This window comes from Dermacentor andersoni, chromosome 10 (assembly GCF_023375885.2).
Source record: "Dermacentor andersoni chromosome 10, qqDerAnde1_hic_scaffold, whole genome shotgun sequence".
Taxonomy (NCBI): Eukaryota; Metazoa; Arthropoda; class Arachnida; order Ixodida; family Ixodidae; genus Dermacentor; species Dermacentor andersoni.
Window position 1 is genome coordinate 76,470,580 of NC_092823.1, and position 15,388 is coordinate 76,485,967.

Here is a 15,388-nt window from a genome sequence, read left to right on the forward strand (position 1 = left end):
TTTGGTGGATCATTTTGTTTCACTCTTGAAATTGGAACACCCTACCCGAACAACACGTTCAGCCCAGATTATGCCTGAAGACGTGGCACCGCAAGAAGCTACCTCACACTCGGTTGTCATCTGTTCCGGCGCTTCAAGGCAGCGAGACTAAGTCGTTCAGGGTGATAAATGTTAGGTTTTATGGAACTTTTAAAAATAGCCTGTCGCATGTAACATAATTTTAGTCCTCGAGCTTGGAATACTCAGAGAAGCGGACATGCACAAAAAATCGAAGCACACATCCAGCTAATTAACCAAGATCCACTTATTACGCTTTGAATTTACTACTTTGGGGCACATATTGCAATTTACGAATTGTTCGCGGTGGGTTTGCGAGGCGTATTCGCTTGCAATTAGTTTCCAGAATCACGCCAGTTTGGAGAAATGCAACATCAAACTTGCCCTAAAAATGCACTGTTGTTTCGTTCACTTTTTAAAGAAAACGTACTTTTATGCATACGCGCATAGAACGGGGACCTTCACTTATTTCGTTTCATACTTCGAGAAATAATATCTCGATGGTGCTATCACTGTGGAAGCTCGTTCCAAGTGGATACATCTTGCAAGCTCACGGGCTACAAGTCGTAAACGGCGATATGTGGGGTAAGGTATTAATTACATCAGACATGAGCTGTTCAAGCACCCACTTTTCGTCTTAACTTGTGAGTTTCCTCGCTAGACCTCAGCACCCAGTTGCCAAAATTTGGTCGTCTGCTTCCTGCCTCACTAGGCGGAAGGACTGTTTGACCTCCAAGCAGTACCAGCGGCTCCCACGGCAACTGAAGGAGTTGGCAAAGAAAGCACCACATTCTTCCCAGGCTTCCCTGATGCAAGTGCAGAGATGAATGCTACTGCAGACCGACAAGCACCCGCTCTGCAATGAGCTGGCGGTGTCTCCTTCAAGGAAGTCTGACAACGGATGCTGACCTCGAGACGAACTCTCCAAAAAAGGCACGTAGTGATGATCTTTGGCTGTACAGCGATGCTACAATAGTTGAAACCGCCGACATGGAAGCTACACCACGGCGATCTACAAGAAATCTCCCCAAGCGGGAATACCAGTGATATTCAAGGTAAATGACCCGGAAGCATCGTTCTGGAAAGTGAATACAAACAAGGTGGCCACTAAAGATTATTTCCAGGGCAAGAGAGAAATTACAATCGTTTCGTGTAACGAGAGAAGGTAACTTTTCCGTGAATGTGTCTTCTCTCGCTGTCTCTGCTAGACTACTTAAGTTTACTCACGTTGCAATCGTTGCAGAGTACCACCATCGTACACGAAAAATAAGAATAATAATAATAATAAGAAGAAGAATGATACATGCGGCAATTCGACACATTGAGTACTTACAAGATAGTGGAGTCATTTTCACTAAGAAGCAGACCAGATGGATCTGGCGAGAAGTTGAAGCTATGGAACCACATGCACTTGGGAGAGCCATCCTGCGATTCTCGTGTGACAAACCACTGTCAACACGTGTTCTACTTGGATCCTCGAGTCATCTAGTCGAAGAATATTTAGAACATGCAACTAGGTGCTACATAGGCCAGCTATTTGGACACGTTGCTATGTCCTTGCCATGGAGAATTCTGATGCAAGATAGGAGCTGGAGTGCATGATTATAAAGCCTGCACTTCTAGAAATCAACCCGAGTGCGTCAAATGCAGCGGGTACCATACAGGTTCATACGCTGGACGCCCCGAGCATCAAGCGGCTTCATTACTCAGGCGACGAAAAATAATACATGGCTTCTCAGAATATTTCTGATAAAGGATTAGACGTAGATTATATTCAACAGGTGACAATTAAAATTTTCAGGAAGCTGAAAAATCATCGCCCTCTGCAGTCACTCCAATTTAGCTTTCGCCATCTGAATCCAATTCGGCTTGGCGTACGTTACTATTCTTCCATTTACCGAATTCTGCGTGATAGCTAGACATTCCGAGCACGAACTTCCTCGTTGCATTCCGCTCAGCGTCTTCTTGAAAGTCATCTTTTATTATCCCCAGGTCTGCCCTGCGAGCCCGCTTCAAGTCTTCATTGTCCTAAGTTTCTTTCGAGTTTGTACAACCAAACTTTTTATCAGTGCAGTAAAACACAAATATAAACACAAAACCGATCTGCTACACATGTGTGGGTGTGAACTTTGACAGATGTTCTAACCATTGGCGGTTTTGTGCCCTAGTATATCACCCCCAGAGCGTTTGCGCAGTCGCATTAGGGTAGTTCTGAACACGTAACGTCTATTCCCTTTTTACGCTTGCAGTGCAGCTCAGAACGAACAAAATAGAAGCTGGAAGCATAATTCAAGCATTATTACTTGTATATACATCATCTCACATATTCTTAAGAAAATCGCCAAGCGAGCGAATATTTGTGTGGTGTTTACTGCCCCTAACAAGCTTATGAGGATTTGTAAGCTCACTAATCCGAATAAGCATAGCTCCTAGCTGTGATAAGAATCATAAAAAGAAGTTCGGTAATTGCACAGATTGCGTTGTTTATTGTTTTCCACTCAAAAGCGGAAAACGTTATGTGGGTCAAACTGGCCGATGTCTGAATGATAGGCTGTGCGAACATAGTTACAATGCTAAGAATTGCATTAAAGGTGGGCGGTTTCTTGCGCAGCACTCCAAAACGTGTGGTTGCGAACCTTTTTTAGGAAAATGCGTCATTCTAGGTTGCAGGTATCGCAGCTTACAAGAGGAACCATTGACTCAAAAGCTATCGTAGGTCTTGGCCATGTGTCATGGCCATAGGCAGGTCTTGCCATAGGGACGCGATTGGTCTTGCCATAGGCAGGCCATATCAGGCCATAGGCCGTCCATTGGCAGGTCCTGGACATGACATAGGTCTTGCATGTGTAAGGTCATCTTCACTCTCGTTATCAAACAATGAATTTCCGTATCTCGGAGTGCCGCTACAGGCTGTCTGAATATGTGTTTTTTTCGCATGGTTACCTTTGGTTTTGTTGCTTGGATTTGTGCTGTTGTCTTTTCATGTCAAATGTTTCGCTGAATGTATAACTAGCCTTCTGCGTCACGAAACAAACCATCATGTGGAAGTTAGCGCTCACCCTTGTTCTCCGTTCCTTTTCATTGCCCCTTCCACGTTCCTTTTTGCTCGTTCTGAGCTGCGCTACAACCCGCCCAAACTGCTACGCTTTTGTCTATTCCCTGTTGTGGCGCAGACAGACATGCTACTACAAGCGTCAGAAGACGTGACAGCTTGCTTTGCGAAGCAGGATGTGGGCTGCAAAAGCAAAGGTAATAATTATACGTGGCTCCGTAGTGCACTGTTATCAAACTTTCGCAGTTGTTCGATCCGTTTGCAGTTTTGATACAAAAGGGTCATAGCGCTCATTGAGCGAGAAAGCCGGCGGCCTATTAGCAGCGAAGCCTCAATTCTCCATTGGCTGCAACGCCACGTCACGAACGTAGCTCGATGGTGCACAATGGCGGGAACGGAACACCCGGTGTCAAGGTAGCACCCCATGCATTGCTCGAGGGGAGAGGGCATCGACGCCAAGCGCTATGGTGACGAATCACGGTGTCTGCTCCGTCTAGGGGCGCTGGTGACATAGCGGTTGCTGCATCCCTGTCTGTTGTTACGCAGGACGTCAGAGGTATGCGGCATCCTTGATTTCTCAGCAACATCGTGAGAATAGTTCCGGTCTACGGACAACATACCAACATAGAAACTATACAGAAAAAAGCTGTACCAGTGTAATCGAAGAAATTGATAGCATGCCCTGCCACAAAACACGAAAACACCTCGCATTGCGAAACCCGTTGGCCCACTCAGCAGTCTTAAATTGCACATTGATATAGCAACAACTTGTATTTAGGCGAGTTCGTTAATATTGAGCAAAACTTGAAGCAACGGAAAAAGCACAAAGATAACATTCGAAAACACACACAACAGCATGCGCGAAGTACTGCCAACTTTAACATTTCTTGAAAGATTACACAGCTTTTCAAGCAAGTAAAAAAACACCAGCAATAACCAAAAGGCTGAAAGGCACGCGTACTGCCTGCAAGTATAGGTACGTGCCTAAAAAGATATCTTATGTTTCGCTAGGCAGAGCAACGCTGTGCTAACGCAATTATCTCCGTCTTTGGTATTGTAGTAAGCTTCTATAATTTGCGTGCTTCAAAAGCTAGTGTCATGGAACGTTGGAATACATGAGGATTTGTAGCAATACGCAGCTAACTGTCTATTGTACCGTCTTTTACATTGTTTTTATCCTGCCTAGTTTTTTCATTAAAACATTGCGCGGTTGGCCCGATCTAGACTTTTCCGCAATCTAAAGGTATCTCGTAAATGACGTCAGAGATGCGCTTCGTGAATTAATTCTCGTGATTTATGGTGCACTCCTGGCGTTTTGAATATTTCATAGCGTTCCGTAATTTCGAAAGTTTACAGGGATCGGGTAACACTAAGCCGATTGGATGCCTATTGGCCACTTTCTTTAGATTATGAGCTTTAGATTGAGTTCTGCAAATGTGATGCCGGCAACGCATGGACATATTGCAGAGTTGGTTTCACTCGCGGAACTAACACACGTTCTGTGATAGTAAGTTACTCGGTTTTTGTGACAAAGCACAGGTGCCGAGAAATTCAAAAATGCAGCTCTCAAACTCCAGGTACACCATAAACGAAGATGTCTGAAACCGCATCCGCATAACCCTTGAAAAGGTATGGGACCGTACTGCATCCTCTCCTAACAATGGGTCTTCTGTACAGACAGGCTTCCATCATGTGTTTATTGATGACGTACGTTATAACCAGCATGAATATACTAACAAACTTCTTTGAGCATCCAGGCACACGTCAGGCATTTCCACACATAGTTGCACTTATAAGGCTATATGAAATTTTATTACTTCTATAGCACTGTAAGATTAATTGATTAAATTTTGGAACTCGTTACTTGTCACTCTCCGCATATTATAGCCGCCACAGAGATGTGATTACACTAAGGCATGCATAATGTAATGATATAGGCATAGAATCGCCTTGTTTTGACGTTATAGAGTTGATAGAAAACACAACCAAGGAGATGGCGGAACGTTTTCTGAAATATGTCCAACAATATCCTGTAATCGAAGCTCCAAACAACCTAGAATATGCTTGCTGTGAAGTATACATTGAGCAGAGATCAGTAATAATTGATGTCCCATATCGGCCTCCAGGTTCACCTCCTGACCTTTTGTAAAGTCTAAATACGTTTTTGCACGGGCCCAACATTCTATTTTTCGACATACTGCTCGTAGGTTATTTTAATGCTCCGGATATGTCATGGCCATCAGTAGCCCCACCTGGTCATGAGGTGCTCTCATCAAGGGAGATTCTTCAGCAGATGCAGTCGACTGGTGTTAACATATCTTGAAGGACCGTGCGAGAAGTGAGGCTCTTGTCGATCTACTATTTCTCAGCCAACGCCTTATGGATGCTGTTTATAATGCGAAGTCACTGAAAGTATTTCGGATCATAGCACAGTTGCAGCTAAGATTTCTCTTCCACAAAAAAGCCATACATATGGTGCACCTCATTTCCCAACTTGGATCATCCGAATGATGCTTCCATTATTAATAGCCTGAATGTAAATTTCCATCATATTGTGCAAATGACCGCTGGCAATTATGTAATGATTTAGTTTCTGGTTTCGAAAACCTTGTTATCTCATATTTTAAGCATTTTGTCCCTGGTAAAAACAAGAAGAAAAGCGTAGCAAAACAATTCATTACCAGATATATTTTACACTTGTCACAACATGTCAATAGACTATGGTGCTCAAAGGCGAGTAGTGACCCCCTTAAAACTGCTTTTCATAAACCAAATGAAGGACTAACTTCCAGCTAAACAGAAATTGACCAAACAGTTCTATTTTATTGTAACAATGCCTCAGCTTCCTAAAAGCAATAAAACGGCAATCTATATTACCTTTTGGACTGATAACACCATTTTGTATTTAATGAGTCGTGTACTAGTAACTTGGATAGAATCGCATCTGCATTTAACTCTTATTTTTAATCTGTCTTTAATGATGAAAACCTCGAACTCCATCATTTCTTGTATAGCGTAGGATGACTTATTGCGGTGCTCCCTGTATCACTTGATGGTGGCCTTTATTAATTGGTAAAACTCCGTAGTACGAAGTCCAATGGTTCGAGTGACATTTGTAATACTTGTTCGTTACTCCATTTGTACTAATTGTTACCTGAAAGAGTTCTTTCACAAATTATTATCAACCACGTTTGTTCTTTCCTTGTTGCTACATGGTAAATTCTGTCCTTTCATAAATCGTTAATCAGCAGATGCTAACTAACCACCTACAAATTGCGCTAAATCTCACTCTTGCAGACTACTGGAACATAGAATTTATAAACACATGACGGATTTCCTGGAATCCAATAACATGCTAAACAATTGTGATCGTGGTTTTCGTCGTGATCTAAGCGCCGCAACTCAGCTTGTTCAATTCACGCATGACATTGCTAAAGCAGTTGACATTGGTCACCAAATTGACCAAGTTTTCACAAATTTGTCACCATATGTATTTATATGTACTTGTCACCATATATATTTGAACATATATATGTTAACCATAAATTACTAAATCAACTCACCCGAAATAATCCTAAGCTCGTAGTCTGGATTGCCAGTTTTCTCTCCTACAGGTTCCAATTTGTGCATTAAACACTTGTGACTCCTTTACTACTAGTGTTTCATCTGGCGTGCCGCAGCACACAGTCCTCGGCTCATTTCTCGTTCTAAACTACTTTAATGCCTAGCCACAAAATACACATACTAGCGTCTCTGTGCTAATGCATGCATCTTCTACGACAATATTCACTCCCTTGAGGATTTTACTGTTTTTATTGACGCACTGTCAAACTTCTACTCATGGTATGACGCCTGGCAGACGAGAGTTAACTTCACCAAAAGTGTTTCAATGTCATTCACTGGATATATAATTTCTTGAATTTTCACACTAATCTTTCAATAACTCATTGCTACTGAACGTACCGGAATGTAGGTACCTCGGAGTTCTATTCAATCAGATTTTATCCTAGAATCACTAAAAGCTGGGATATCACTAACGCGACCTTCATGTGGCTCCTAGAGGGACTAAACCGCTAACATACAAAACATTATTCCTTCCAATCCTTGAATATGCAACTATAGTTACGCATCGTTTTCATAAAGACGATTTTAACTAGATTGAGTCCATACAAAAGAAGGTTTCGTAGCAATTGCACAAATGAACTACGGTATGAATTATTCACCGTCTTCTAACATATCTAGTCAGAATTTGATCACTGCGGTGACAGGTCGGCAGTACAAAAGCGAAATCTTCCTGCACACCATTATTAGCGCTGCACCCTGTGCCCAAATATATAAATAAATTGGGTTTTCGGGACATTCCCGTACCCCATAGCTCTCGCAACCTAAATCGTTTACCATGGCAACCCATAACTTACATGTACAAACATAGCATTTTGCTAAGCAAATGGACGTTGGAATGTTGTGCCTGAAATCTTCATTCTTAGCCCCTGACCAATTTTTTATATGATGTTATCGTTACTTCTGCTATTGCCCAAAAAGAGCTGCCGTATATAAAAATAAATAAATCAATGAACATAATACAACAAGATGTTAAATCAGCACCAAATGAATATAGTGCGGATTGATTTGCACATGTCATCGTTCAGAACAAATTCAAAATGTTTGAAAGCTAAGTGTTTCCACATCTCTCAATATAATGAGTCTACCCTAAACGCGAAAGAGGTGATAAAATTTAACTCTAGCACCTGTTTTGATTAAAAAATTATGATAATGGCTTCTGTTACATCCGTGAGACTCCTCCATAAGTTATGTACTCAGACAAACCAAAGAAAAAATATTCTTTGAAGCTGCTGCAACACCTGAGGTCGCATTAAAAGTTAACAATTCTCTCAAGCAGCTGCGTTGCTGGTTAGAACAGAATGCGCCACAAAAAATTCACCTAAAACAAGGTATATGATATTTGATGTTCCTTATAAAATGCATAATTTCAATTGTATGAGAAGATATGAATAAATGGCAGGTAAACGCCAAAAAGTTCTCGGGGTGTTGTTCCCGGAACATGTTCTGGAACACAAACATAAACACCATTTTACTAAAGCTTAACGGAACTACTGGCTGCTTACGTAGACTCCGTACGCTTTTCCCCTATAGGTTGTAAGTTCATTATAATACAGAAAAGTTTTTCTTCATTCTACCTATTGCGTAATAATCTGGGCCAATATAACGCGATAAAAATCGTGTAACTTTCCGTAATTTAAAATTGCAATTTGAAACAAAACATACCTTGTGTGTATTCCACAGGTGTTTTAGCATTTTTTATACCTTGATATTGTTTTTTTACCGAAAATACTATTCCGTGTTGCATTGGAGCTGATGTCCTCATGTCCGTGTGATTTATATGCTGTGTACGGCCTGCGTGCCAAATTCTTGTCTCACAGAAGCCTTCGTCAGGCCACACGGCCTTTAACTCCTGCTTAATCTCCTTTGTGAATAAGATTAATTCATTTATTCGGTATAAGTAACTAAAATTGAATGGCAGCCGGATTTAAAGAAATTATTTCAGCACTGTAGCACCATACATTCACCATTCAGCTTTGGACGCTGGCCTCAGCAGGCGGAATTATCATAATCATTATCATAATTATCATATTCACCATCCGATATTTTTTTTGCACTGCAGGACGGATCTCTCCCAGCGATACCCAATTACCGCTGTGTTGCGGGAGTTGACTCTGTGTTATGATTGCAAACTTCCTAATTTCAAGAAACTACAGGATTCTCTAGCGTCCATGACTGGCCGTTTTCTTTCTTTAATGCCAACTCTGTAAATATCATATGCCATCGGATATCTACATGCGCATTGCATAGCCTGCGCAGCTACAATTTTTCTGCCTAACGTGAACTAATTTCGGCTACTTGCGGTAGTTCTATAATCCACACAGATGTTTTTCTGTATCCTAACAATACGCCTGATATTTTCCTTTCCATTGGTTGTTGCGAGGTGTTTGGCTGCTCCTGAAATTTATTTGTTAACCTCCAAGCTTCTTTATTGTATGTTGGTTGCCGTAGAATGCAATTATTATTGACGCTAAAACAACAAATGACCCATTGAGGGAAACACCAGTGTCTGTAGCAGGAAAACGGCTCCGAAATTGCCATTGCCGGCAAGGCCACGTGACCTGCATGCCTCGAAGAACCAGAGTAGACGAAAGCGAACACATGCTGCTGCGTGACAGGAGAGGCCATCGCCACTACGCCACATCTCCCTCATTCCAGCTCCCGGAAGCCTGTATTAGCCGCGCGTTCCTTGACCGCGCAGTTTCTCGGCTGTGTCGTATACTCATATCGGTAATCGCTAAAAAGAAATAATTTGTGAAAACAAAATAAATTCAAACGGAAAAAAAGATTCAGTCGCATTCCCGAATCTGCCAAAACGGATAACCAGCAACGCTGCACACAACTACCACTACAACTGTTGAGGGAGGTATGTAATTTTTTATTGCCTTGGAGTATTGGTAATATGAATTATTGGTAGCAATGAGGGTAACAGTAATTTAGGCAGCATGGCGCCGCCAATACCGACGCTCTAAGAACGTTGAAATTACTTGCTAGGCTTGTTCTTTTATATACAAAAGGCTAGAGACGCCCCTCCTCACGTCGCAACCTGCTGTCGGTGCTGCAGCTTGTCCAACACTAATATCTACTGGAAACAGCATAGTGGGAGCATTAAGTGGTTTGCATTGGTATCAGAAGCGCGTTATATTCAAGTATGTGGTTCGGATGATTGTTTTGTGCTTGTTCTTTATTGATACACATCCACTTTCGTATGTTCGACACGTGATTCAAAATAATGTATGAACGTTGACCCTCCCCTTCATGTTGCTTGAAGGCTCTACAGTACGGGGTACGAGCATCTGCACCCGGCCCTACACAGCCGTCGGAATCGGCTAACATATTTTATGACGAACGCGGACACGAAAAATGTCGACCAAATAGAGGCAAACAGCTTAGCTGTAAAACTTTCGCGGTAGTGCATTCCGAAACTATTGCTAAACGCTGAGAAGCCGAGTGCCCTACAGACTGGACTAAACCATCCCGTCCTATAGAGTAAGCCTGTGCAATCTGGTTTATGACATGCTGCTTCAACCGAAATTTCCATTCACAAACACGGCACGATGAATGCGTTGACGTAACAATCACCGCAGCTTAGTCGTGATTGTTCCCATTCAATTCTGTCCCCATTCGATTCTATGGCAGTAAGGGAAGGCGGAATGACGTCACGGATCGAATTTCACCAGCTTTGTGCTCTCTGAGAGGCGTTGGCCTAGCGTTTGAACGCGCTCACTTGCCCGCGGGGAGATTATAATTCGAGGGATCGCTCAGCGGCATTCAATACAACTATAACGCGTTCGCATTCACAACTCATAAGAAATGCGTAGGTGTCCTCGGATTTTTCATTTTTCTTTGCAGGCGGAAGAGACTGCCAATTTCATTTCCCCGCATGCAATATACGTTTTCTCCCTGCTAAAGTGTTCTTCTTTATACCCCCATGGGGTTGCCTTGCGTGCCGAACTGGTTCGATTTATCGCGCCTGCGCGTTGCTTTAACAACCTCAAAGGAGTCGTTGTCGGTATTGCCTATCAAACTTCTTGCTCATATCTAGTATGGATTTTGGTGACAACATAGGTCGAATATTTCAAGTTCTATCCACAAGTTACCATTCAGGGCAGCTATATATAAGTGTTGTAAAATAAAACTTCTAATAAATGAAAATATTGGTAAGAAGGAACAATAATCCATAAGTGAAAAGAGCTTTTGCCTTCCTCTCAAACCTACTCACATGTAAAGGGAATGATACAAATTCAACAGAGCATTCGTTCAGACTCCATTCAAGATTCCTGGATAGCGGAGCAAACATTCTTGTATCCTAATACCCAACTATTGTCGCCAAATAAGAGTCCAAGGACAGCGCTAGACCTTGCTACTGCAGCAACATTTCTTTGGGGAAAACTTTAGTCCTTTAATCATACTGAAAAGGCAATGCTGCGGTACATAGAATTGCCAAAAATAAAGAAATATAAGTAAGGTGAATAAGCGATGCTTGAGGCAAATTTGAACAAACAAAATCTTGACAAACTCCTGTATATGTAATCTCAGTTTCTCTTTCTCTGTCAGAGTTCGAATGCGAGATTGTGGTCCCACAGGTACGTATAGCTCCAATAATCGGATATTTAGAGCAAAGACCTTAAAAATGCATAAAAATATTGGGAATCTGAATTATGGAGGTTTTTTCTAACGTTATTAAACGTCCTACAATATTGTACTCTGAAAATTATAGTGGGAGGTATAGAGAAAGTTGTGTAAGGTATTATCTAAACCTCTCTATTTTTCATTTTGTTGGGTAATACAGCAGTAAGTGCTATACAAAGTGTAATTGATTTAAAAGTGGATTTTCTAAACATGATTGCGCCTTTGCAGCCCAAACAAACAGCGAATTTTCGGTGAAAGCATACTGTCTAAAGTTAAAATATTTTTCCCAGCAATTATAAAGCTAGATGTGATTACAACGCATACAATAGTATTCTTCGTCTACAAAATGTGGGGAGGCTTATGAACTTATCTTGTATTATGAAGTATGGAAAATTGGAATAGCATAAAACGTTATCAACGTCGTGCATCCAGTGCTGAAAGGGAGGGTCTTTGATAAAGTAGATCTCAGGGCCGTTGGAAAAAATAATGCAATATTTGCACAAACATTCAGGTTCAACAAAGTACCTCTGTACCCAGGCGCAGAAACATCCTACTCGTAATGCAGTTAGTAGTGCTGGATTTTCAATTCTTCGCAGACTCAGAGTTAAGGGTGCTTCTTTAAGTGCTACATGGAATATAGGGTTCTATTATGAAAGAACCGGAGTCTGTTTTCACCTTTTTTTCAGGGACAACCTGTCTTGGCGACACAAGCGCAGCCAAGATTGAAAAAATCTAACCAGCCTCATCCTCAAATGAGCCCTCAGCATAGTAAACGCAGTCATTAACTGAGGACCTACTCTCGTGTGCAAAGAGACATTTATTTCTTGCTTTATTTGAACTTCTTTATATTTGTTTATTTTAAATCCATGCTGCAATGCATAAAACATTTTTTTTTTGCAGGAACTATACAATTTTTCCACGAGTTGTACAGGCGTCGGACCAGCCATACATCTTGATTACTTTCATTGGTAAGACCCCTTGAAGGCTTTATACAAATTTTGGCTCCGGTGTCCGCAAGCGCTGATGCGTGAACACCGTCCACAAACACACCATGTCTGTGGACGGTTTCATTCTATGGGCTTCGTTGAGGGCTGTGAGATTTTGACAGCGCGCCAGGCAGCGCCATTATAGTGTTTCGATCTTTCTCTACAATATATATATATATATATATATATATATATATATATATATATATATATATATTGTCACGTGGTAGTGACGGTGAAGAAAGCAGCAATACGGTGGAATGCAAAGCTAGCTTTTATTGGGCGAACCTGTGCCCACAAAACAGGCTACACTTATAGCCCAACGATAGCGGCGAACACGGTCGGCGATCGTCGGAAATCTGATCAGCGGGTCAAGCGCGTCGGCTTCTAAAGAACAGTCGTCGAATGTTCCAGACTAATCGTTCGGACCCGCGTGCCTTCCACAAATTTCTACGCCATTCGCGTCAAGTGATGAAATCAGATAACGTAAGGTTCGGCGACAACAGACAGCGGATTGAAGCATCGATAACTTTCCAGAAACTTCGGATACATGCAGGCGCGTCCCACGCTGTGCGATTACATTTGTTAGGCGGCGAAATGTGGTTGCCCAATAAAGATAAGTACACGTGTCAATACCCCCCTCTTAAAAAGCATCGTCCCGATGCTACAAATATAAGAGAGTGAAACACAAAAAGACACTTATTAAACATAAGTAACAAAACAACGAAAAGAAACGAAGTCCAAAGGTCACTTACGCGAAGCCCCAAAGTTCATTAACGCTGGTAGTACGGCTTGAGTCGCACAACGTGGACTATGTCAGGTCGTGAGCGGCGCCGCTGTGATAGCGAAATGCCGTCTAGCCCGACCTCATAGTCCAGTGCGCCAATACGTCGGATGATCTTGTAAGGTCCGAAATAGCGACGCAAAAGCTTCTCGCTCAGTCCACGTCGGCGTATAGGGGTCCAAACCCAAACACGGTCACCGGGCTGGTACTCGACGAAGCGTCGTCGGAGGTTGTAGTGTCGGCTGTCGGTCCTCTGATGGTTCTTGATTGGCAGGCGAGCGAGCTGTCGGGCTTCTTCGGCGTGCTGTAGACAGGTAGCGACGTCAAGATTTTCCTCGTCAGTGACGTGCGGCAGCATGGCGTCGAGCGTCGTCGTCGGGTTCCTGCCATAAACCAGCTTAAATGGCGTGATCTGTGTTGTTTCTTGCACCGCCGTGTTGTAAGCGAATGTTACGTACGGCAGGACCGCATCCCACGTCTTGTGCTCGACGTCGACGTACATTGCTAGCATGTCGGCAAGGGTCTTGTTCAGGCGCTCCGTGAGACCATTTGTCTGCGGATGGTAGGCAGTTGTCCTCCTGTTACTTGTCTGGCTGTATTGCAGAATGGCTTGCGTGAGCTCTGCTGTAAAAGCCGTTCCTCTGTCGGTGATGAGGACTTCTGGAGCACCATGTCACAACAGGATGTTCTCGACGAAAAACTTTGCCACGTCGGCTGCGCTGCCTTTCGGTAGAGCTTTAGTTTCAGCGAAGCGGGTGAGATAGTCCGTCGCCACGACAATCCACTTATTTCCGGAAGTTCTTTTTTCACCGTCACTACCCCGCACCTCCACCAGATGTCACGTGGTAGTGACGGTGAAGAAAGCAGCAATACGGTGGAATACAAAACTAGCTTTTATTGGGCGAACCTGTGCCTACAAAACAGGCTACACTTATAGCACAACGATAGCGGTGAACAGGGTCGGCCATCGTCGGAAATCTGATCAGCGGGTCAAGCGCGTCGGCTTTTAAAGAAGAGTCGTCGAATGTTCTAGATTAATCGTTCGGAACCGCGTGCCTTCCACAAAGTTCTACACCGTTTGCGCCAAGTGATGAAATCAGATAACATAAGGTTCGGCGACAACAGACAGCGGATAGAAGCATCGATAACTTTCCAGAAACTTCGGATACATGCAGGCGCGTCCCACGCTGTGCGATTACATTTGTTAGGCGGCGAAACGTGGTTGCCCGATAAAGTACACGTGTCAATATATATATATATATGCATGCAGACTGGCTGCGCGTCAAAAAACCGACTGTGCCCATGTTCACAAGAACTGCCTTACACAAACACTTTTCATTACAGCGCGTGTGAGGCAGTTCAAATGCTGGACATATTGATGAAGGCGGCCAGCCAATGGTGGAGAGCAGCTCAATTGTAAGCTTGTGAATTCCACGCAAGTTTCTTATCTGTATTTGCAGCCCGAGCTATGCCTTCTTGCGAAAAAAGAAATACAAAAGATAGAAACGAGTTTGTTTACGGCTTTCCCCATGCGCAAGAAAACAAGGTAAATAAAAGCATAAAAGGCTAATTACAAAAGGCGGAAGAAGAATTTGTGCAGATACCAATTGAAGAGTTAGTGTATAAAGGCCGGGTACGGAAGGACGTCTTGTCACCGACACGTGCAAACGCAGCGATGTTCAAGGGTTTGCGCGAATAAAGAGTCACTTCTGACTGGCTGCGAAGAATGACCGCGCCCCACGATGGTCGGATCGCAGCATACAAACGCAGGGCCGCATTCAGTTTACGCAAAGTGCAATTTTAGGCTATGATGGCCACATGTTAGTCTTTCACATGCGTCTTTTTCGGTGTGGTGGTGCAGAGAAGGGGACGCGTCATGAAGGATCTCAGTGTAATTCTACAATGAGCGCTTTCAAGAAAGTATAAAGAGTAAAAGTATTGGTGATGCAGGTGCTGGTGTGTTGTAGCTAGACGTAAGATTAGCCTGGAGATTGAGGACGCCATATACTCCACCTGAGCGTCTAGTTTATGTTCACGGAACCATCCAGCAAAGCTCAGTATCTTTTTGAAATGTTAAACGGCGTGAAGGTTCCTTGCAGGCAAGGTGGTATGGTTCCTTGCAGGACGGTATTGAGGTGCTGAAGCACAAGTAGAACGATCCTTTAACCACAGTACCTCCGCATGAGTTCAGAAAGTGTTTGAAGACTGATACTGGTGGTGGGAAGCACGGAGCGGAGAATCAGTACGTCCGTTTGA